Here is a 23,207-nt window from a genome sequence, read left to right as displayed (position 1 = left end):
TAAGCAATATGCTGAAGGACTAGTAAGATGCAGATAGGTTAGAATAGAAGGAAAATCCCACTTGGTGGAAAGTATAATTATAATAATAATTAATGTAACCACAACCACCACAACTTACGATTTCCCAAACACTGTACTGGCCTCATTTCATTTAATCTTCTCAACCTTCCTTCCCGCTAACAACAGCCCCAATTCACAGTGAAGAAAGTGAGGCTTAGTGAATGATGCAGTCTGGCTTTGTATGCAGACTGGCTAGCTTCCAAAGAGTAAAATTTTAACTACTAAGTCTTACTCCACAGGACCAAAGAGTCATTGTTGAGAGTGACTATAGTATGTGCAAGGAATAGTGATGGATTCAGTATAAAGATGAAAACAGGAAGTACCCATGGGAGGATCTTTCGGAACACCACTGCATCAACAGCATTTGGACTTAAGAAAATCTGAATGTCATTCACATCCATAGGAGGCCGTCTGAGTGGGTAGTTTACCCAGTGGTTTTAATTATTAATAAACCATTTCTCTTTATATCTTACCTCTCAAAAGATTTTCATTGCCTTTCTTGTATGGGACAAACACAGCAGAGACCTGAAAAACATAAAGAAGCTGCCCTCAATGTTGTTTTCCTCTGTAGTGACATTGTGACAAAAAGGTGTCCTGAGTGACCTTCAGGGTCACAACATCAGCTTAGATTTGGGAAACTGGAAAAAATGAGCTGTGATTGAGAAAATCCTGCATACATTTGAGTTGAACTTTTTTAGCATTTAGTGCCTTTACAGGAGATCAAAGGGAATTGGGAAGGATTTATTTTTATGGCTATTACTCTTAGTGGCTTAGAGTTAGTTTAACATTTTTAATTGAATTTTCAAATGCTACATGAAAGGACTGAGCCATACATCTCTTCTCAAGAAGGCAATGGATTCCACCAATTCTACATAGGTGTGTTGGTATTTCATGAGTAATCTCTAATTCCCTTAAGAAATGGCATAAGTTAATACTTTTTTCAAATGGGTCTGATGACTCTTGCATGATCTTTCTGCACCTTCTCTCCTCCACTCTTAGCTTTAATCTAACTGGTTTTAGTTTTTCCCTGAATTATCCCACTATGTGTTTACAGCTTATCAATCCACTACTGCAACCTCAGTGTGTCCATTTGTGTGCTTATCTTGAAGAGGGATAAATCTCCATAATTTTGAAAGAAGTTTTTGTGAGAGATGTTCCTGAAAGCATATATACATGTTTCTTTCATACATAAAGATAGAACATCTGCTGGAAGTTACTATAAATATTAAATATTTACTAAAACATAGCAGTGCTGCATTTTTCCCTCTAGTCCCCTTCTCTGTTCCCTTTCTTAAATATCCTCATGCAAGTTTCCCAAGTTTAGTGCTTATTCAACTTATCTATATAGAATGCTAGGCTAAGGTACCCAGATGATGATGAAGATATGTTTTACTAGGCATCAATGTAAGACTGGTAAGATCCATTCTCACTTCCTTCCAGAGTGTCTTTTAAGACTATTTCTGATATTGACATCCCAGATGAATTCCTATGTGCTTTGACTGCTTGGTAATTCTTTTCTATGGGTACCCTAATATTTGTCTTACTTTGATCCTTTAATTTAGGAATTAAAAAGGCACATTTCTTCCTCCCATTAGCTTCTTACTATGCTGCAATGACCTCTAGTTCTTTCCCATGCTGGATCTCTCTCTGAGTACTGAAAACTGTCTTCTTTGCTCTTACTCATTTCTTTCCACTTGGCTTTCACCTGAAGCACATGTCCTGTTATGAAGGCTGACTGGTGAAAAGTTAGCTTCAAAAATCTCTACTTAGTTTTTTTGAAGGCCATGTGGCTTTCAGAGAAGGTGATATTTTCCTGGCACCTTGCCCATATCCTATCATTCCTCTCTGGTATTCAAGAGTAGATGATGTTCTCTTTCCATTTTCAAAGCTCTGATCTTATAGACTCATTAACACTCAAATGCTTGTTTCCAGTCTTAAGATTGATTTTGGCTTTCAGTTGTCATGGAACAGAGGTAACTACGCTATGACCAATCATTCTTGGGAAGATTCATCATGATGCCTAATAGTCAAGTTCTCTCTAGCAACGCATTGAGTGCTGGATTTTATGATACTGATTTTCCCAAAACCCTAACAATACAGGTAAAGAATAAAAAATAATATAAGTTTAAAATAACAAGAAACACTTTCAGCTAATAGGAGAGCATGGCTGTTCTCTTAAGCTTTCCTAAAAGTCTATCAATGTAACTTTCATCAAATAAACTTTTCTACTTACCCTAGTTTATTTCACTTTTTTTCTAAGCCCTTACAACACTTGTTTTATCACCCTTACAGTACTTTTTATATATTCTTTATATTATATTGCCTTTAGTTCTATCATAGTTTTTTTTTGTTTGTTTGTTTGTTTGTTTGTTTTTTTTTGTCTAGAGCAAAACCTTCTCCTTGAGGGCACAGGCTATATCTTACACTCTTCCATCCTCTCAAGCTGCTTACATTTCCTTTCCCTAGGCTGAAACTCATATACCTTGATAACACTCAGGGGGTTCCTCAAATCTTTCCTCACTTGGGTCAAGTCAATTGTTATTTTTCTATCTTCATATGAGTGAATTTCCTAGAACTTCCAGAGAAAACCACTTATCCATTCTGATAGACTTGCTTTTTTATTTATATGTTCCAATATCATGTAGTCCTTCATAAGTGCTATGCAAAACACTGGCTCACAACTGAACTCACAACCTTTTCTTTGTAAGTAGTTCCAAGCCTTTCCACTCCCTTCTAGATTCTTCTGTTAATAAATCTCTCACTTTCAGTCACCTGGACTTCAATATCCCAGGAAATAGGAGCTATTAGGAGTAAGTCATTTACATCTCCTCCACTATCTCAAATCCATATTTTAATCATTTTTTCTTGTCTGAATCAAGAAGGTTTCTCTACTATTTTGTTTTTCATAAAGAATATCTCTACGTGTGCCTTTGGTCTTATTTTTTAAATTTTCTTTGGGACATTTCCTATCAAATACCTTATCTTACACATTAATTTCTCTTCCTCCATGGATGTCATTTCTTTTGCTTGAGAGTGCATTTAAGACATCTACATTCTTTTTTTTAATATTAGAAAAAATTTGTCTTTAATATTTATTTATTTGGGTGGGGAGGGAGCAGAGAGAGGGAGACAGAGAATCTGAAGCAGGCTCCAGGCTCTGAGCTGTCGGCACAGAGCCCAACATGGGGCCTGAACTCAGGAGCCATTAGATCATGACCTGAGCCACAGTCAGAAGCTTAACTGACTTGAGCCACCCAGGTGGTCAGAAGACGTTGACATTCTAACAAAACTATCTCCTCCATCCTACTCTCTACTTAACCTACAGTCCATTTACCTTAAATAACAAACTATTATAATTTCACTTCATCTCTTGCTTACCTCCAAGACTATACATTAAACTTCTATCCTAAGAATGCAGATGGAACTATTCTAGCCAAGGGTCACCAAAGACCAGCTACCTGTCAAATCCTGTGTCTTTCTTTTCAGGGCTCCTCTTTCTGGACTTGTGGGTTAGAATGTGATCCTCTTCTCCTTCCACATTTTGGAACTCTTCTTTCCATGAGGCTTTATGAAATTACCCACCCATTGGCTCTTTCTACCTTTTTGAATCCTTCCTCTCTTTTGCTCTTTTATTAATTATTGTATAAGTGTTAATTCTCTCTAGGATTCCACATTTAGCCTTTTTCAATATTAACAATAATAGGAATTTTTTAGTTCTATTCTATACTAGTGCCTGTGCTATGGTTTATGGGTTATCTCACAGGTAGTCAGGATTATTCCATCAGAGAAGTGGATAATTCTCTCATGCTCATTTATGAAAACGAAGCCTGAAATTTAGAAGGTATGTAACTTGCCCACAGAGCTAATAAGTAGCAGAGGCAGTATTAGTGTCTAAGCATGCTGATTCTACAGGATGGTCAAAAGTTTTTTCAAGAGCATTTTTATCCATACCAATGATTCTAAGTACTGTCTTTATGTTTCTGATTCCGAAATACATTATCTCCGATCCTGACCTGTCTATACCCTCGACATGTGTTTCTACATGCATTTTAAATCTTGAGTCCCACCCAACTTTATCTTTGGCCACACAGGGCTCTTCCCAAATCATGATGGTAATCTGATGATCATGACTCCATGCCTCGCTTCTGCCTTAATCTCTGCCATACAAAGTCCTAATCTGTATATGTTGCCCACAAGGTACACTCTTAAATGAGTCCTCATTCTTTAAGATCTAACTCAAATATGTTCTCTTATTTCTAGTTTCCCCTGACTTTCACATACAAAATTCATTTCTCCCACATCTGCATGCTATAAAAAATTTACTGAAAATATCCCCATTGTATTACTTAACACTTAGCATTGTAGTTCATTTGATATATATATTTTTTCCAAATAAATATATGGTAAATATATTAATTTATGAATGCCTTACTCTGTAGGATAAAAATCAATACGCCTTGGACATAGAATGGCCTTGGTAATCATTCCTTGAATGTGCAAAATAAATGAATATGTCTCCAAAACTACATTTTAAAAATAACACTTTTAGAATTGACGTGTGATCCTTATTCATTTCTTGTTGGTATCTATAGCTAATCAAGGCCTTTAGGAAATATTGCTATAATCTCTGAACTCCACCCCACATAATTTCTGCCATGTCAGAAATAATTGATGGAGGTAAGCAAAAACATTACCTAATTAACAAGGTAGATATTAAATAAGTGCATGACATAAATTATTGTCAATAAATATTTCTTCTTAAATCACTTCTCTTCTGTTTCTGCATATCCAGCTATAAAAAAAAATCCAATTCAAAGATCATCCCTTCCATAAATATTTCCAAAAACATGCAGTTACAAGAATCTTTATATTTTTTTCTCTGAACTACTTTAGCTGGGTCTGTATCTTTTCCATAATGTATCTCTTTATATCTTGCATCTGATTACTTCTATTTGTCTGTAAGATGCTTGAAGACAGGGTTCCCTTTCTTACCTCTTTGGTATCCCTTGTACCTGGAAGTTTTTCTCACAGTGGGCACACAGTGAGGATAATAATACACATATGGCTAGTAATAAATTCTCCTTAAATAATTAATCTCAAAAAATATAATTGAATAGCTAAGGCTTATTAAGTGAAGCCAATAAGCATCAATTAACTGTTAACACTATCCCCAGCCACATGCATAGGCTTTGTGAGTTTTAAGGAAGAAAAACACTTGATTGCTCCCCTTATAGCTTTTATAAAGTAGTTGGAGAGATAGATTTTTATAAATGAAACTGGAGGACTCTGTAATCAGATGAGTGATTTTTTCCAATTACATCATCACCATTTATATGATGGAAGAAGATTCTTTCTTTACTTCTTAATTGTGTCCAATGACTCTGAACTTTAACAGCTGGAAGTGAACAGATTGACTGACAATAGTCAGTGGAAATTCATGCCTGGGAATGAGTTCAAAGCACTGTGATTACCAAGAGTGGGATTGTCAAAATCAAGTTTAGTCCATGGGGAGAAAGCTCTCATTATGAAGACCATCTAGACAGGAGATGGAGATGAATCAATGCAATTGGAGATTCAAGCTGTGAAACTGGAGGCTATTTGGGTGAGGTTTGATGCTGAGGTCACTACTGCATTTAATGGCTTTGTACTGCAGACAGTAACCACCAGGCAAGAGTTGGGAACAATTTGTCCCACTCTAGGAAGAATGCCAGTCGAAAGTGTGTATGTGTCCAGAATCTATCCTCTGACCTCCTCCCTGATGTTTACACCATTTAGCTCTTGACCCTGGCAATTTTCTTAAGTGAGCTTTGTTTAAACCAAAAATACAGAAAATACTTATTGACCTTTGAGATACTGGTTAGATAATTTATTTATTTAAAAAATAAAATTGTATGAGTATGCAGCCATTTATTTTAAATGAAATCTGATACAGCCCTATATAACTTATTTAAATTATCTAGGAAAATATAAAAAAAGTTGAAACTCAAAAATGAGTAAAGGTGCTCCTTAAACACTAAACACAGATATTTTTCAAATATAGGAAATATTAACTATTATGAACCTGATGGATATGAATTATCAGAAACAAGTAATGCTTTTCCCTGTGAAAAGAGTGTCATCCCTTTCAGGAGGAAGAATGCTGTTCTTTGTTTCATATCTGGCTCTCAGATACGGCTTAGAGATATGGTCTGTGCTAACCAGAAAACTGAATAAGCCCCCTTTCTCTACCTCTATAAGTAGAGTGCTGCCTTTGAAACATTACCAGGAAACTCACTTATACCAAATAAAAATATATTCAATGTTTAGTTAACTTAGCACCTCAAGAGTCCAGTTGATTTAAGAAAATATATATATGTTACTACTAGCCTATAGATACATTTGTTCACATTGGAAAAAGGTATTATCCTTTTAAGACATTTTATTTCCATGGTTTGGAAAGCTATTGTAATAACCTCATTTCATTAGGGCAGAGCATTTTACTATCATTTATTATTAAATTTTCTTAATAATAAACAATGTGATGATGTCTATGTTGCATGAATGCTGCCTAGATGTTTGCAAAGCAAAGTCTACATAGCTTTTCTTGATAGAAATGCCTGACATTTCCAACTCAAACCTCTTAAGTAGTTTTAACTCATTAAAACATAAAAATAGCCAAGGATGTCTTAATTTGTGAGTTCCTGGCAAGATTATTATATCACTGAAGTTATCTATGATTATCTCCCCCCTCTTCCTTCTTTCTCTGATGTGGGTTGCCATGACATTACTAGTAACATCAAAAATTTTAATGCAATGCAGCAAATAATTTTCCTATGAAAATTACATTTTATAAAACTATTGAATATCAACAATTTCATATGCTTCAATCTAATACAATGCTCATATATTAAAAATATTTTAAACATTTATTCATTTTTGAAAGACAGAGACAGAGCACAAACAACGGTGGAGCAGACAGAGAGGGGGACACCAAGAATCTGAAGCAGGCTCCAGGCTCTGAGCTGTCAGCACAGAGCCTGACTCAGGGCTCATGCTCATGAACTGCAAGATCATGACTTGAGCCGAAGTCAGATGCTTAACCAACTGAGCCACCCAGGCGCCCCATGCTCATACATGTTTTAAATAGATGGCCATTTAAAATATTTTTGGAATAATTTTGTTTTGTTTGAATGCTTTCAGATCACTCAATAGATGGTACATTTAAAATTATACATGTGGGTGAACAAAATTTTCAGGGAAGATGGAGTAGATGTGTTTTTCCCATTAAAATAAACATAAGAGGACTCTGAAAGGTAGAAAGAGAAAGACTAGATAGTGACCTTGGGATACAAGGATCAACATGGTGGTGAATTCCCCTGGTTTCTTTTTCCTTCATGCATTCCAGACTTGGAACTGAACCAGGCAGCAACCTGGAAAAGGCAAAGTAAGCAGATTAAAACAAACAAGCAAACAATCAAACAAACAAACAACTCTAGTGAATGTCTGCTCACTCTAGGCTAGGGATCAGCAAAGAGGCAGATAAAATATTTAGACAAAAATCACTCTATTCCAGTGAAACACCACAGGAAAAATAAAAAAACAAAAAACAAAAAAACAAAATCAGTGGTCCCCACCCCTACTCACTCCTACAAAAGACACATGGTGAGCCTGGATCTGCACACTCACCAGGCTATAGGGAGTCGCCCCAACCTCCACCTTATTGGGTGGTGTCAGAGAAGGCCAATAAAGGGTTAGGGAGGCCAAGGCATTCTTTCCCCATCAGGTGGTTATGACCTCCTTCCTCTGCCCCTGTGGTGCCAAGACCGTGGAGAGGAAAGTAACAAAGCACTATGCCTCTTCCAAGCCAGAGAAGAATTTGGAAGAGCTACTGGGTATTCTCACCCCACAGTAACTAGAAGGCTCTCTCTCATCTTACCCTTACCTGGCAATAGTGAAGTAACACTTCCCCACTTCTTTCCCCACTACATAAGTTTCAGAGAAATCTTGCTCAAACAGAAGTTTAAATAGGATCCAGAGTCTCATAACACAGTACTCTCATGTACAGGTTTCCATTGAAAATCACTTGTCATACTGAGAACCAGAAAAATCTCAACATGAATGAAAAAAATCAACAGGCAACACTGAGATGACACAGATGTTGGAATTATCTTACAAAGACTAAAAAATCCACACACTAAAATTAAAACATAAAAACACTTAAAAAATAGAAAGTCTCATGAAACAGAAAATAATAAAAAGTTTAGAATGCAAAAGCACAATAACTGAGCAGTATAACTCATTATATACTTTCAATAATAGAGTGGATGTGACAAAGGAAAGAATGCAGGAACTTGAAGATAAAACAATACAAATTAACCATTCTGAACAACAAAGAGAAAATAGAGTAAAAGAAAAAAAGTGAACACAGATTGGTAGGCCCTTAATAAAATTCCACTGTTCATGTACTCAAGAGTCTCAGAAGAAGAGGGAAGGAGTGTAGGGCTAAAAAATTACTTGAAGAAATAAAAACAGAAAACTTCGTAAATTTAGCAAAAACTGTAAACCTACAGGTTCAAGAAGCTGTGATCTCAAACAAGATAAACTCAAAGAAACCCATGTCAAGACACATACATAAGCTTCTGAAAACTAAAGACAAATTTAAAAAGCAGAGAGAGAGACAGAGAGGGAGACAGAGACAGAGAGACACCCAATGAGAGATAGAGAGAGGCAGAGAGAGACAAAAGAGAGAAATAATAACTTCTATATAAAGGAAAAGCAAGTGGAATGATAGAGGGTTTCTCATCAGAAACCAAAGAGGCCAGAAAGAAGTGGCACAACATTTTTCAATGCTAAAATACACCCAGCACCTGCCAACCCTGAATTCCTAATCCAATGAAAACAATCCTTCAATAATAAAGCAGAAATAAAGAAGGAAAAGAGAATCTGTCATAAGCAGACCTATCATAAATAAATGGCTAAAGACAGTTCTTTAACCTGAAAGGAAATGATAAGAGAACAAACCTTAAAATGCCAAGAAGGAAAAATAAAAACAGAAATAAAAATTTAAGTAAATACAAGACATTATCCTTCTTTTCTCTGCTGCTGTCATTGCTACAGGCAGATGGGACCACCTAGCCGTACCCTTTGTGGATCAGTGGCGTGGAGGCTTGGAAAGTCTGGGGTTTCGTTGCTACTGCTGCCATCGCCACTGCCACCAGTAGTAGATCAGTTTGCCCAGCAGGCCAGGTGTGGAGCTGGGGCTGCATGGCAGGGTCTCTGCTGCTGCCAATGTGTAAGAATGCCTGCAGAGCCTCGTTGGTGAAGCAGGAACCAGGACTCCACTCTAGGTCTCTTGGACACTGAGTTTCCCAGTTCTTTGGCTAGAGAGAGCAGGTTTTCCTTGGACATGTTTGTTGTTGTTTAAACCTGTTGTCAGTCACTGGGCTGCAGGCTTCATTGGTACTGGGTTAGGGGGTATATAGAAAGTAAAGAGAAAACTCAGGGACTTCATCATGTTGTTTCTCAAGTCTTCTTCTTTCTAGCTTTCCATCCTTTTGTCTATTGATAATTTCTAGGGCATTAGTTATAATTAAAGTGGAACAGCAGAGAAAAGTGAATCTGTACTATCTTATCCCAGAAGTAGTCACTAATTGTGTTGAATTAATATTTTTTCCATGTTTTGTCTATAGGTTTCATTTCAGAAACCTCTTATTCAAGGAGACTTCCGGACTCCTCACATTTGATTTGGTTCCCTCCTATGAGTTCCCATTGAATCCTATAGTCAAATAGTAGCCCATCTACTAGAGTGCCAAGAAAAGGAAATATAATATTGTGAGAATATAGTTCTATGACAGAATGGATCGTGTTTGGTTCAGTATGTACACCCTGGCATACCTCATAGTGGGGGCTCAAAAAATGTTATTGAGCAAGTGAATGAATGTTTGAATGAATCTGTGAATGAATGAATGAAAAATTGTTAAACTGAAGTGTAAGCTCTTTGAGAAATTATTTCTCATTCATCTTTTTTTCATCACAACTACTGGGAAAATTATTTTTATCTGATAGTTTCTTAAATAGAGACTGTTATCAGAGCATGGCTGTACTTTCAAAAAGAGCATAATCTGGGTCGCCTGGGTGGCTCAGTCAGTTGAGCCAACTTCGGCTCAGGTCATGATCTCACGGTTCGTGAGTTCAAGCCCCACAGGCTCTGTGCTGACAGCTCAGGTCCTGGAGCCTGCTTCGGATTCTGTGTCTCCCTCTCTCTCTGCTCCTTCCCTACTCACACTCTGTCTCTCTCTCAAAAATAAATAAAGATTAAAAAAAATTGAAAAGAAAAAGAGCATAATCTATCTGGCAATTAATTAACTAGGCTCTTTCCAGCACCAATAGTACATATACGCAAAAAAATAAATAATTGAACAGTTTTAATTTTAAATTTAAGTAATAACTTAACTACATAAAATTAATTTATGCCATATATAGTAATACATATATAATAATTATGTAATACATAATTAATTTAATTGATGCAAAATTAATTTTACGTAATTTTAATTTTATGTAATTAAAATTTTAGTTTTGGGCACCTGTATCATTTGTGATTGAAAATTTATTTCTCAATTCAGATAATTTGTGGTCTTTTGGTCTGCAACCTAAAGTTTCATATTTCCAATACTTCATTACCTAGATGTTTACAGAAAAAAATATATGAAATTTGGGTTGGCCACATACATGGAAAGATAAAAATATATTTTGAGAAATGTTGGGTATTTATGACTTAGGAAATGACTTTCCTATCTATTCCATTTGTTCCTCTTTGTCTTTTTCTTCTCTTTTTCCTTCTCCTCTGCCTCTTCCTATCTCTACCCTCCTGTTTTCTTAATATTTTGCACTGTTCTATTCCAATCTAAATCTTTTGCTTAGCAAATATATTTTAGACACTTAAAATCAACATAGAAAGTTCAGCTTCTGTCATTATCTAGAACTCACTTGATTTTGAACTATATTCCCAATATCTTACTATTAACTATCCCATTGGCTGTACTTATCTGATTTGACCTGACCTTTTAAGCAGCCAATTCTTGGTCTCAAGTGTGAACAGCATTACTTAATCTGCTTATTCAGATAAGACATTATGGAAGATGCTGTGTCTTTGTATAAATACAGCTTCTTTGATATGACTTGATATACAGCGGATATTCCAGTCCTAAGGGATGAATCTAAAATATAGAAATATTTTGCTATAAGGTATTGGGCTAGTTTAACCAAAGGGAAAAGTAGAAAGTGGGTACTACAGAAAAACAAAACAAAACAAAACAAAACAAAACAAAACAAAACAAACAAAAACATTTAAAGAAGTGGTTCAGAATCTTGATCTGGCTCCTAAATCCTCATTTAGGAGACTTCCTAGATTGCAGAACTTATCTTCTCTCTCCCTCTCTACCTCTTCCCACCTCTCCTGCAGTCAGTTATATTCTCTGTTCTGCTGCTCCATTCAATTAATTCCCCTCATATAAGTAGCAAATTGAAAGATGAAAATCTCTTTTAAGACCAAGTTTTCAAAGTACACTGGTATAATAATCAATCTCCATGAGTTTTCTGTATGTCATTCTGTTTAATAATAATGTCATTGATTAACATTGCCTACAATAGTAATGACAATTATAACTTATTTTGTACTTCAGATAAATATGGTATCATCTCATTATAAGAGCATTGTCATTTCTGCAACAACATTGTTTCACTTTAGCCTACATTACTGATAATAATGATTCTCTGTCAAAAGTCATACCTATTTGTTACATTATATATAGAATAAAGCCTAAGAATTGTTCTATCTTGTCAAAAATAGGACAACTGAATCATATAGAAAGAATATTTTTAATTTGTTTATTCATTCATTCATTCAGAGTGCACACAGAGGGGATGCAGAGAGAGGGAGAGAGGGAATCCCAAGCAGGCCCCGCATTCTCAGTGCAGAGCCTGATGCAAAGTTCAATCTCACTAACTATAAGATCAAGACCTGAGCTGAAATCAAGAGTCAAACACTTAACCAACTGAGCCACTCAGGCATCACAATAATTTTTATAAAATGATCAGTATCTACCCTTTTATACAAGATTTTATTATATTTCAGCTTACTTGTTCATTAATGACAATAAGATTTATTATATATCCTAATAATGTCCCCTGCCCAATGTCATTTTACTGTATATTAAATCATGGCATTTTACCAATCACTAACTGTGGCTTCATGAGGTAGGGAGAGTAAAGTATTATCTTAGCCCCGTGACTTTACAGCAAGGAAAACTAGATAATAGGGCAAATGGCAAGTCCTATGCTATTAAGTAGATTAAATTTTCCTTTAGATAAGTGGCCATTTTCTTAAGTTCAGGGGAACTTAAAAAGCACAATATAAGGATCTCAAATACTATGAGATTCCTCTTTTTCTTTTCTTTTTTTTTTACTTCATTCTTTTAAATATTTACTATACGTTAAATCTCTTAAGACCCCCAAATCCAGGGAAAACCACTATTTAAATTTTCACAATAGCCTTCAAGTAGTTCTCTTCATTAATAGTGTATCGGATAAATACATGTAAAACTTGAGTATTAAAAATAGGATAAATGATAATTCATTTTGGATTGCCCTCTTTAACTATGTATTGTGAACATGAATTATATCTATTAAGTGATGCAGACTTGAAATAAGATCCCAGTCATCAAAATGCTTATAATTGACTTTGAGGAATAAGACCAGCACAGATGCAAGAATGCAATATTACTTCATGATAGCAAGACGTCATTCACTACTCAAGTCCCACACTGCACATCTGAGATGGCCCAGAGTAGAAACTTAAGAGATGTTATAAACAGATAAAAGAATGAGAGGATGGTTTAAATGTAGTAAAACACAAAAACTAAAGAGGATGGGTTTGTTTTGGGTGGTCAGAGAAGCTTCAATGAGGAGGTAACTTCAGAACTGAATGACAGAAGGATCCAGAAAAAAGAAAGGCAGAGTTCTCCAGAAGGGCAACAAGAGAAAAGGCATACAAAAGGGACAGCATGAGATCTGTCTGGATCCTTGCAGACATGGACTTGGGCATAATGTGTATATATCATAAGGCAATACTGGCTTGGATTCCATTGCAGGGCCTATGAAAGCTTGAATTAGAAGAACATTTTATCTTTCAGGAATTTGAAAGCCAGTTTATATTTGTGATCAGCTTGCTGCGCATAAGAATTATATATGAATAAAATGTGGAATAAATTTGCGAAAGGGAAATGTGAAAACAGGAAGATTATGATCGGAACAGTCTGAGCATGAAATAAAAGTGTCTGAAGCAGAAGGTAGCCATGACCAAGAGAACACAAGTAAATGAGTGCGGCTACACAGTGGGTACTGCACAAAAGTGGGGAGAGGTGTTATAGACTTTTGGCCCTGAAAAAGCAGGGAATGCAGGGGGTGCTTGACTGGCTCAGTTGGTGGAGCTTCATCTTGATCTTGGGGTCATGAGTCCGAGCCCACGTTTGGTGTAGAGATTGTTTAAATAAACAAACTAAATAAAAAATCCCCAGAGAATGTATTATAGAGAGGGCTGAACTGACATGTGTTGAGTCAAGCAATAGAAGCAGCAAGAGCATGCTGGGGTAAAAGGAAGAACATGTTAGACCTGGATCCACTTTTGACTAACTGTGCTATATTGGGGAACTGGCTCAACATTTTGATGATCAGTGTTTATATTTATAATTAGAATACTGGGGCGCCTGGGTGGCGCAGTCGGTTAAGCGTCCGACTTCAGCCAGGTCACGATCTCGCGGTCCGTGAGTTCGAGCCCCGCGTCAGGCTCTGGGCTGATGGCTCGGAGCCTGGAGCCTGTTTCCGATTCTGTGTCTCCCTCTCTCTCTGCCCCTCCCCAGTTCATGCTCTGTCTCTCTCTGTCCCAAAAATAAAATAAAAAACGTTGAAAAAAAAAATTAAAAAAAAAAATATAATTAGAATACTAAAACTATCCTACACATTTGTACAAAGATTGAATAAAATAAAGCTTATAAAAGATTAACACATAGCAATCATTCTATAAAGTCTGGCAACTTTGATCAGCACTTTATATATGGTAACTTGGCTAATTTATTTTTTAGTTTCTTTAAAAATTTTATTATGTAATATTCAGTACATAATGCTCTGTATATTTTATGAAGCATGATAATAAACTTGCAGTCATGAGCTGACCATCCATTTTAAAGACTATAACAGAACCAATGTCATTAAAACCCCATGTGTCACAGTCATGGTCACGGATGAAACCATTACATTGACTTCATTCATTCATTTAGTTAGTTATAATTATTTTTTATTTTTATTTTTAATGTTTATTTGTTTTTGAGAGAGAGACAGAGAGAGAGAGAGAGAGAGAGAGCGAGTAGGGGAGGGCCACAGAGAGGAGACAGAGGATCCAAATCAGACTCTGCACTGTCAGCACAGAGCCTGATGTAGGGCTCAAACCCACAAACACGAGATTATGACCTGAGCCCAAAGTTGGACACTTAACTGACTGAGTCACCCAGGTACCCCACATTGACTTTCTAAATGATTATTTGAGTCCTAATTCACATACAATAAGGTGCAGGCACCTTAAGGGTATAGTTCCATGAATTTTAAAAATATTTTTAATTATTTATAAAATGAAATTAAATGTATTTAAGTTATACAACATAATTTGATATATATATAGTAAAATTATTACTACTACAGTTGAGCTAATTAGCATGTCTTTTCCTATAGTTATTTTTGTGTATGTCATACAGTTATTGTTTTGTGTGTAATGAAATCTGAAATCTCTTAGCTTATGTCTAATATTCAATACAGTATTATTAACTGTAGTACTTGTGCTGTTCATTAGATCTCTAGACTTATTTATCCCATATAACTTCAACTTTGAACGCTTGACCAGTATCTTTCCATTTGTCCTCCATCTCTTAGCCCCTGATAACCACCATTCTACTGCTTCTGTGGTTTTTTAGATTCTACCTATGAGATCATGCAGGTATTTTCCTTTCTGTGCCTTGCTTATTTCACTTAGTATATCTTCCAGCTTCATTCATGTTTGCATCAACATGAAGTTCCTTTTAAATGAAAGCCAATTTATAGACTCCTAGAATTGATTTAACATTTTTCTTTTTTTCTTTATTTTTTTTTTTGGTTGCCAAAATCTCCCCAATTTTTTTTATTCCAGTATTATTAATAGTGTTACAGTAGTTTCAAGTGTACAACAGAGTCATTCGACAATTCTATACATTACTCAGTGCTCACACCACAGTAAGTGTACTTTTAACGCCCTTCACCTATTTCAGTCATCCCTCCACCCACCTCCCCTCTGGTAGCCCTCAGTCTATTCTTTAAGAGTCTTTTTGTTTGTTTGACTCTTTTTGTTTGTTTCTTAAATTTCACATGAGTGGAATCATATGGTATTTGTCTTTCTCTAATTGACTTAATTCACTTAACATTATACCTTCTAGATCCATCCTTGCTGCAAATGGCAAGAGTTCATTCTTTTGTATGGCTGAATAAAATATTCCATTGTGTATATGTATACCACCTCTTCTTTATCTATTCATTTATTGATGGTCACTTGGATTGCTTCCATAATTTGGCTATTGTAAATAATGCTGAAATAAACATGGGGGTGCATATATCTTTTCACATTAATGTTTTTATATTCTTTGGGTAAATGCCCAGTAGTGGAATTACTGGATGATATGGTGGTAACTCTCTTCTTAATTTTTTTGAGGAAACTCCATACTGTTTTCCACAGTGGCTGCACCAGTTTACATTCCCATCAACAGTGCACAATGGTTCCTTTTCTCCACATCCTCACCAACACTTGTTGTTTCTTGCATTTTTTTTAATTTTAGCCATTCTGACAGGTGTGAGAATGGCTAATTAATTTGCATTTCCCTGATAATGAGTGATGCTGTACATCTTTTAATCTGTCTGTTGGCCACCTGGATATCTTCTTTGGAGAAATGTCTGTTCATGTGTTCTGTCTATATTTTATTGGATCGAGTTGTATCAGTTCTTTATATATTTTGGATACTAAGCCTTAATCAGATATGATACATTCAAATATCTTCTCCCATTAAGTAGGTTGTATTTGAATTTTGTTGATTGCTTCCTTTGCTGTACAGAAGCTTTTAATTTTGATGTAGTCCCAATAGTTTATTTTTGCTTTTATTTCTCTTGCCTCAGGAGACACATCTAGCAAAATGTTGCTATGGCCATTGCCAGGGCTCTCTTCCTCTTTTTTTTTTTTTATTCATTTTAAGAGAGAGAGCATGCACACAAATGGGGAGGGGGTAGAGAAAGAGAATCCCAAGCAGACTCTGCACCACCAGTGCAGAGTCCGATGGGGGCTTGAACCCATGAACTGTGAGATCATGACCTGAGACAAAGTCGGATGCTTAACTGACTGAACCACCCAGGTGCCCCTGCTAGTGCTCTCTTCTAAGATTTTTATGGTTTAGGGCCTCACTGTTAGGTCTTTGATCCATTTTGAGTTTGTTTCTGTGTATGATGTAAGGAAGAGATCCAGGTTCATTCTTTTGCACATAACTGTCCAGTTTTCCTATGTAGTTCCATGATTATATATAGATATATCTATCTATATATCTATCTATATAGATATATAGATAGATATATAGATAGATAGATATATGTAAAGTCTCAATACCAAATGTGACAAGTGTGACTACTCCTCTAACAAAGATATGAAATAATTATATCACGCTAAAACATTTTCTTTTACCCCTTTACAGTTAATCCCAACTACTCCAGTTTGTCCCAGGCAACCACTGATTTATTTTTCATACATTTATTTTGTCTACTTTAAAACTTTATGTGAATGGAATCACTTGTTGTACCTGGCTTCTTTCACTCAAACCAATATTTAGATTCAGCCATATTATGTGTAGCTACAGTTTGTTCATTTTTATTGCTAAGAAAGCTGCACCACATAGAATATGCCACAATTCATGACATTTGGGTTGCCTTATGTTTTGGTTATTATAAATGAACCTGCTTTGAACATTCATGTATAAGATTTTTTTGTGTGTATGTTATGGAAACATAACAGCTAAATACCTATGAGTGAAAGCTCTAGGATAGACAAATATTTAACTTTGTAAGAAAATGCCAAACTATTTTCTAAAGTTGTTAGTTTGCTTGCTTTTTAACATCTCACTCCTACCTGAAATATTATGGGTTCTGCGAACTCCATACCCTCACCAACATTGGGTATTATAAACCTTAATTTCAGACATTCTAATTCGTATAAAATAGGTATCTCATTCTGGGTTTAATTTTCATTTGCCCATGACCAGTCATGTTGAGCATCTTTTCATGTACTTATTGGCCAGAAGTACATCTTTTCTGAAGTGTCAGTTAAAGTCCTTTGTCCATTTATTTTTGTCAGGCTCTTTGTTTTTGTATAATCGAATTGTTAAGAGTTATTTATAAATTCTGAATGCAAGTTCTCTGTCAGTTATATGCATTACAAATCTTTTCTCCTGGGCTGTGATTAGCCTTTTCATTTTTGTAATGAAAAGAGCAAAGAGTTTTAATTCTGAAGAAGTGCAATTTATTAATTGTTTTCCTTTATAGTTTGTGCTGTGACCTCAGAAATCTTTGTTTACCCCCAGATTGTAATGATTTTCCCTGGTCTTCTGGTAGAAGTGTAATAGTTAAACCAGGCTTCTAGCGAGGTAGACATTACCCTCATTTCAAAATTATGGAAAAGACAGGCAGGGTAGTAAAAACCCACTCATATTAATGCCAGGACTGCCCAACTTCCTAATGAGTTATATATTTTTTAAGTGCTCAAATTACAGTTTATAGTAAGGGACAGTGGAAAAATGATAGGACCTAAAATTGAAATTCTTGAAATCTAACCTCAAACACTCTACATCTCAGCTGTGTGACCTTGTGTGGGTAACTTCATTCTTAACTGAGGAGTTAGAATGGAAAGCCTTCATGTTTCTTGCAGTTTGAATTTCATAAGTAAGCAAAATCCAGTTTCCTCTATTGCGGACTCTTAAGGGCCAAACACAGCTGCCTGTGGAAGCTTCTCTTGTATATTGTAAATGACGTGTAAACTCCTTCAGCCCAGCAAACAGAGAGATGCAGGCGCTGCTGTGCCATTTCACCCCGGTGGGCTGGCCAAATTCCAATCCATGTAATTGCATTCCACAGCTCCTGCCTCCCCTGCTGGTTCAGTTGGGATGGGGTGAGCGGTTCCCAAACGCAGCCCTCACTGCCTTCTTCAACAGTTGGGATCTATTGCTCTGTGCTATGAAACAACCATCAGGCCACCCCACTCCCAAAGTGGCTTCTGTGTGCAGTCCCAGCCTGTGGATTCCCAGGAGGGTGCTTTAATGGGGGCAGCCCTGAAGTCAAAGTATATATGTCTCTGGTTACTCCCTCCATGCACTGAGAAGAATCCCAGGGTCTGGGAAACATAAGGAACAGTGATGTAGTGAGGACATAATTTGGAAGGAAGAGTGCATTTTTTTTTAATTCTAAGGGAAATGGAAAAAACATGGTTCTAGGCAGAAAACAAATGCAACCTTGTGTTTACTTCCATGGGGCTGCTGCTCCAGAGGTAACCTTGCTAATTAGATTTTGTGTGTGTGTGTTTATGTGTGTGTGTGACTTTGTTATTAGATGTTTGTTAATGAGTTGCACCATCTCATCTTGCCTGCAGTCTCCCTGGGCTGCTCTGAAGTCTGCGTAGAGAAAACAGAGTAAGGTGCCTGTGCGGGAGACACATATTTGTCATGAATGCAAGCATACATGCTGTATATTGGACATTTCAAACACTCTGAAAGCCCAATGAGGCAGATAGGCTAGACATCTTTGACCTCTAGAAGAAACTTAGGATCCAACCTGGCTGAAGAGCAGGTGTGGTTATATAGTAAATAAACTGTTACCTGTGACTTAATCTTGCCTGAGGCTACTGCTATTGGAATAGTAATTCATTGATTTTTTTCCTAATCTTTTCCCATCCCAGAGCTTAAAAAAAAATCTTTCCCATGTCTTTATGCTTTATGAATAACCTTATTCAATCAATTCAGAAAACCATGAAGTTTAAAGTTTAATTCTAAAAGCAATGCCTTTACTCTCCTTCCTTCTTACCTGCAGTATGGGAACCGCACTTCTCTGAGATACTCTCCAACTGCGTCAGTGTAAGTTTATAGTGTGCATTGTGTATATGTGCACATTCATGAGTGTGGTTGACTTCTGTGCACTGAAATTATAAGTACTGACTTGAGAAAGAAGTTGCTAGTTTACAAATTACTTCACTGACAAAATAAGAGAAAAAGAGTTCTCTTGTTTGAATGAAATACATTTGCCCTGAAGAAGAGCAGAAAATGCCACCCCAAAATATGCCTCTTTAGCATAAGAATTATTTTGAGCAGATCATTATTTTTTTAAGTTTACTTATTTGTTTTAAAAGAAAGAGAGAGAGTGAGCAGAGGAGGGGCAGAGAGAGTGGGAGAGAGAATCCCAAGCAGGCTCTGTGCTGTCAGCATGGAGCCTGATGCAGGGTTAGAACTCACAAACCATGAGATCATGACCTGAGCTGAAATCAAGAGTCAGATGATGCTCAACCAACTGAGCCATCCAGGCGCCCCTATTTTGACCTGATTATTTCAAGAAACTGAAGACAGGAGAAGTTCTGAAAACAGACTAGAAGTTACAGGTTTGTAAGAGAAATTTACATTTATAAAGGAAAGCTCCGTTTGTAAGTGCCTCCCTTTAAGCACCAGTATGAGGAGGATGACTCTAAATCATAATAAAATCTTATCAGTGGAAAAGCACAGACTTAAATCTGCATAAGAATCTTTGCTTTTATTTAATTTGCTTTTCCTAGTAACCTCCCAGAATTCTGCCCCCCTCCACACACATCATTTTTCTTTTGTCTTTAGTTTAATATGGCATATAAGGTGGTAGGTGGGGCCATCTTAGGAAGTTTAATTCATTTTTTCTGAGTGTCCCTCAGGTATATGTGAGCTATACATACATGTTAATAAACTTTTGTTTCTTTTTTTTTCTTGTTAATTTCTCTTTTTATTACAGGGGTCTCAGCAAGAACTCAGAAGGGTAGAGGGAAAATTATTTTTCCTCCCCTTATACCCTTCATACGATTACTAAATTTGGCAAAAGTTTCTAATTAAGAATTGCTCTTAAAATGAAGAGCAGAAACAGTTTATTATCTCCCAGAAATATCCCCCTTTCATCTTTTATAGTGCTGTCTTTGTTTATTTTGTCATCTGTTATATCTACTTACAAATTGCCTTTTCTTTTAACTGTACTTTTTTAAAGGTCCCTGCTGCCAGGAAGCAGAGACTGCCATGAAAATATTATGCCAATAGCTTTAATGCTTATAGAGCCATTACCTTTTTGCAGTAAAATCCATCTTGTCTTTCTATGACCCACAGATAAGCAGTCTGTAGAAAAAAAAAAAGAATAAAGATGATGATGGCATAATTCTAACTACTGCACTAACTTAATTTCTCTGGGCTAATCATGTAATTTTTCTGGCTCGATTTCTAAAATTTGAATATCTGTCTCACTGAAATCACAAGAATATAGAAAAAATAAATACATTCATTCAAAAATATTTGTTGAGTTCCTGCTACAAAGAACAAACAAACAGAAACAGTGTTTTTGGAACTTTGATGTGTAAGATGTATTTCCTGCTCTCAAATCTCATGTTCTAGAGAACATAAAATGTAGAATGAAATAATTGAATAAAATGCTTTTAAGGGCACAATGGTATCTCCATGGAAGCCTCCATGGAGAAAATGACATTGGAGACGAGCCTAGAACACAGTGGGGTGGACTGTATCATAACTGGAATAACTGGAGCAGAACTCTTTCAGAACTGCTCTAGAAATAATGGTTTGAAATTATGGTTTGAAAGAAATAATGGTTTGAAATGGAGAAGCAAACAGACTGAATCAAATGCAATATTTTGGAAAGTGCTTTGTATAACCAAACATGCAATGCTAATGAAAAATGATCACCACTATTACAGACCCAGTGGAGTCTACTTTGAGGACATTTTCATTTCACTATTATAAATCTCCAGAGGAAACTACATGGGCACTTAGTGCTTTGTTTTTGTTGTTACTGTTTCATTTGTTTGTAAGCACTGTAAAGCTGGGGACAGAAAGAGGTTGAGGGCAGAAGCCCTGAATAAGACTTCTAATCTTCCTCTCTAGCTTCAGCTTTGCTCAGAGGCTTTTTGCTCATCATCTTCTATGGACTATGCCTCAAAATAATAAACATAGGCACTTAAAACCATCTGAATTTTCTTGCTAAAAGAAATGTTGTATTAGGTTCCTAGGGCCACAGTAATAAATTGCAACAAACTTGGTCATTTAAAACAACAGCAACATTTATCCTCTCACAGTTCTGGAGGCCAGAAGTCCAAAATGAAGAACTACACTCCCTCTGAAGTCTCTAGGAGAAAATCCAGCCTTGCCTCTTTCAGCATTTGGTATTTGGTGGCTCCAGATGTTTCTTGGCATCACTATTCTATTTGTTTGCTAAGGCTGCCATAACAAAGTACTGCAGACAGGGTGGCTTAAATAACAGAAATTTATTTCCTTATAGTTCTGGAGGCTAGAAATCTAAGATGAAGGTGTCAGCAGTTGGTTTCGTTTGGAGCCCTTTTTGGCTAGCAGATGGTGGTCTTTTCCCTCTGTCTTCACATGGTCTTCCCTCTATGTGTGCCTATATCCTAATCTCCTCTTTTTGTAAGGACTCCAGTCATTGGATTAGGGCTCACCATAACGATCTCATTTAACTTTAATTATCCCTTTAAAGGCCTTAACTCCAAACGCTGTCATATTCTGAATGCTGGACATTATGGCTTCAACATACCAATTTGGGGGGGGGGTCACAATTTAGCCTATAGCAACTATAGTCTCTGCCTCCATCTTCATATGGCCATATCCTCTTTCTGTTTCTTCTCCTCTTCTATCTGTGTTAAATCTTCCTCTGTCTTTCATAAAGACACTTGCCATTGGGTTTAGGGCACACCCGAATGATCCAGGATTATCTCCTCATCTCAAGGTCCCTAACTTAATTGCATCTGCCAAGGCCCATTTTCCAAATAAGATCACATTCACAGTTTCTGGGGAATATGGCACGGACATATCTTTAGGAGAGCTATCTCTATATGCATTGCAGTTGTGCACCACTAAAATATTGGTTACCCAGTCTTTCATTCTATTTTCTTTCTTGTTAGTAGTATAAACCATTTTATACTTAAATTTAAATAAAGATAACACTTTTTTGGGGGGAGGGTAATATACCACTATACAGAGACAGTTACTTAAAGCATAATCAGATGTATTTTGGCTTATGTGGTACTTTTTAACCTTATCTTTTAATACCAAAAGTTCAGATACTATGAACATTTCTGGTTCTTGGCTAAGATTTAACAAGTTTTTCTGTTCTATATTTTGAGAAAAGATAGCAAGATGTTTCTAAGCAGTAAGATTTGTAACTGCTAAAATACTATTACTTTGGTTCTAGTTCATTATTTAAAATCTTTTTTGTTTAACTATAGATACAGGTCATCTATAAATTCACTTATTTTGATTTAACTATTTATGCGTTGGCAAAAAAGGAAATAAAAACCATGACTATAATAATCTAAGATATATAGCTATATATCTTACATATATAATTAAATCTATTATTAAATTAACAAATATTTATTGGACAAGAAACTATTATGTGCCCAGCTATTGGAAAAGTAATACTATCTACACAGTCTATGGATTCTTATTGTACTTAAAGGCAGTATCACATTGTTTTGTTCTAAGATTCACACAATCATGAATTAGTCTTACAGGACAGAAATTAACATGTTTTCCAGGCTAGTACGAGGGATATGTAGAAAGTAGTAAAATATTAGGGAACAGTTTGGAGAGATTAGAGAAAAGTGTTCTTGAGAGACTATGACATTCAGTAAGAAAAGAAAGCTAGGGCTATTTTAGAATGGTCCTGGTTTAGCATGCTTAAAAATTTGCATTTGTTCATACAGGCAAAAAGATACTATTGATAATGTTACCAAAATAGGGGCAATATTGTATAAT

General features: G+C 36.1%; 1 long non-coding RNA gene across 1 annotated transcript in view; it reads right to left on the bottom strand.

Moving 5' to 3' along the window:
• Positions 1 to 532: 532 nt before the first annotated feature.
• LOC122204105 overlaps positions 533 to 23,207 on the bottom strand; it is a 54,857-nt gene continuing 32,182 nt past the window's right edge. The window contains exons 2-4 of the long non-coding RNA XR_006195495.1: positions 20,493 to 20,543; positions 7,380 to 7,469; positions 533 to 585 (exon numbers count right to left, since the gene is read on the bottom strand). This is a non-coding gene — a long non-coding RNA (uncharacterized LOC122204105). The remainder of the gene's footprint in view (positions 586 to 7,379; positions 7,470 to 20,492; positions 20,544 to 23,207) is intronic.

Source organism: Panthera leo, chromosome D3 (assembly GCF_018350215.1).
Source record: "Panthera leo isolate Ple1 chromosome D3, P.leo_Ple1_pat1.1, whole genome shotgun sequence".
In the NCBI taxonomy this organism is placed as follows: Eukaryota; Metazoa; Chordata; class Mammalia; order Carnivora; family Felidae; genus Panthera; species Panthera leo.
This window is presented reverse-complemented; position numbering and strand designations above follow the sequence as displayed.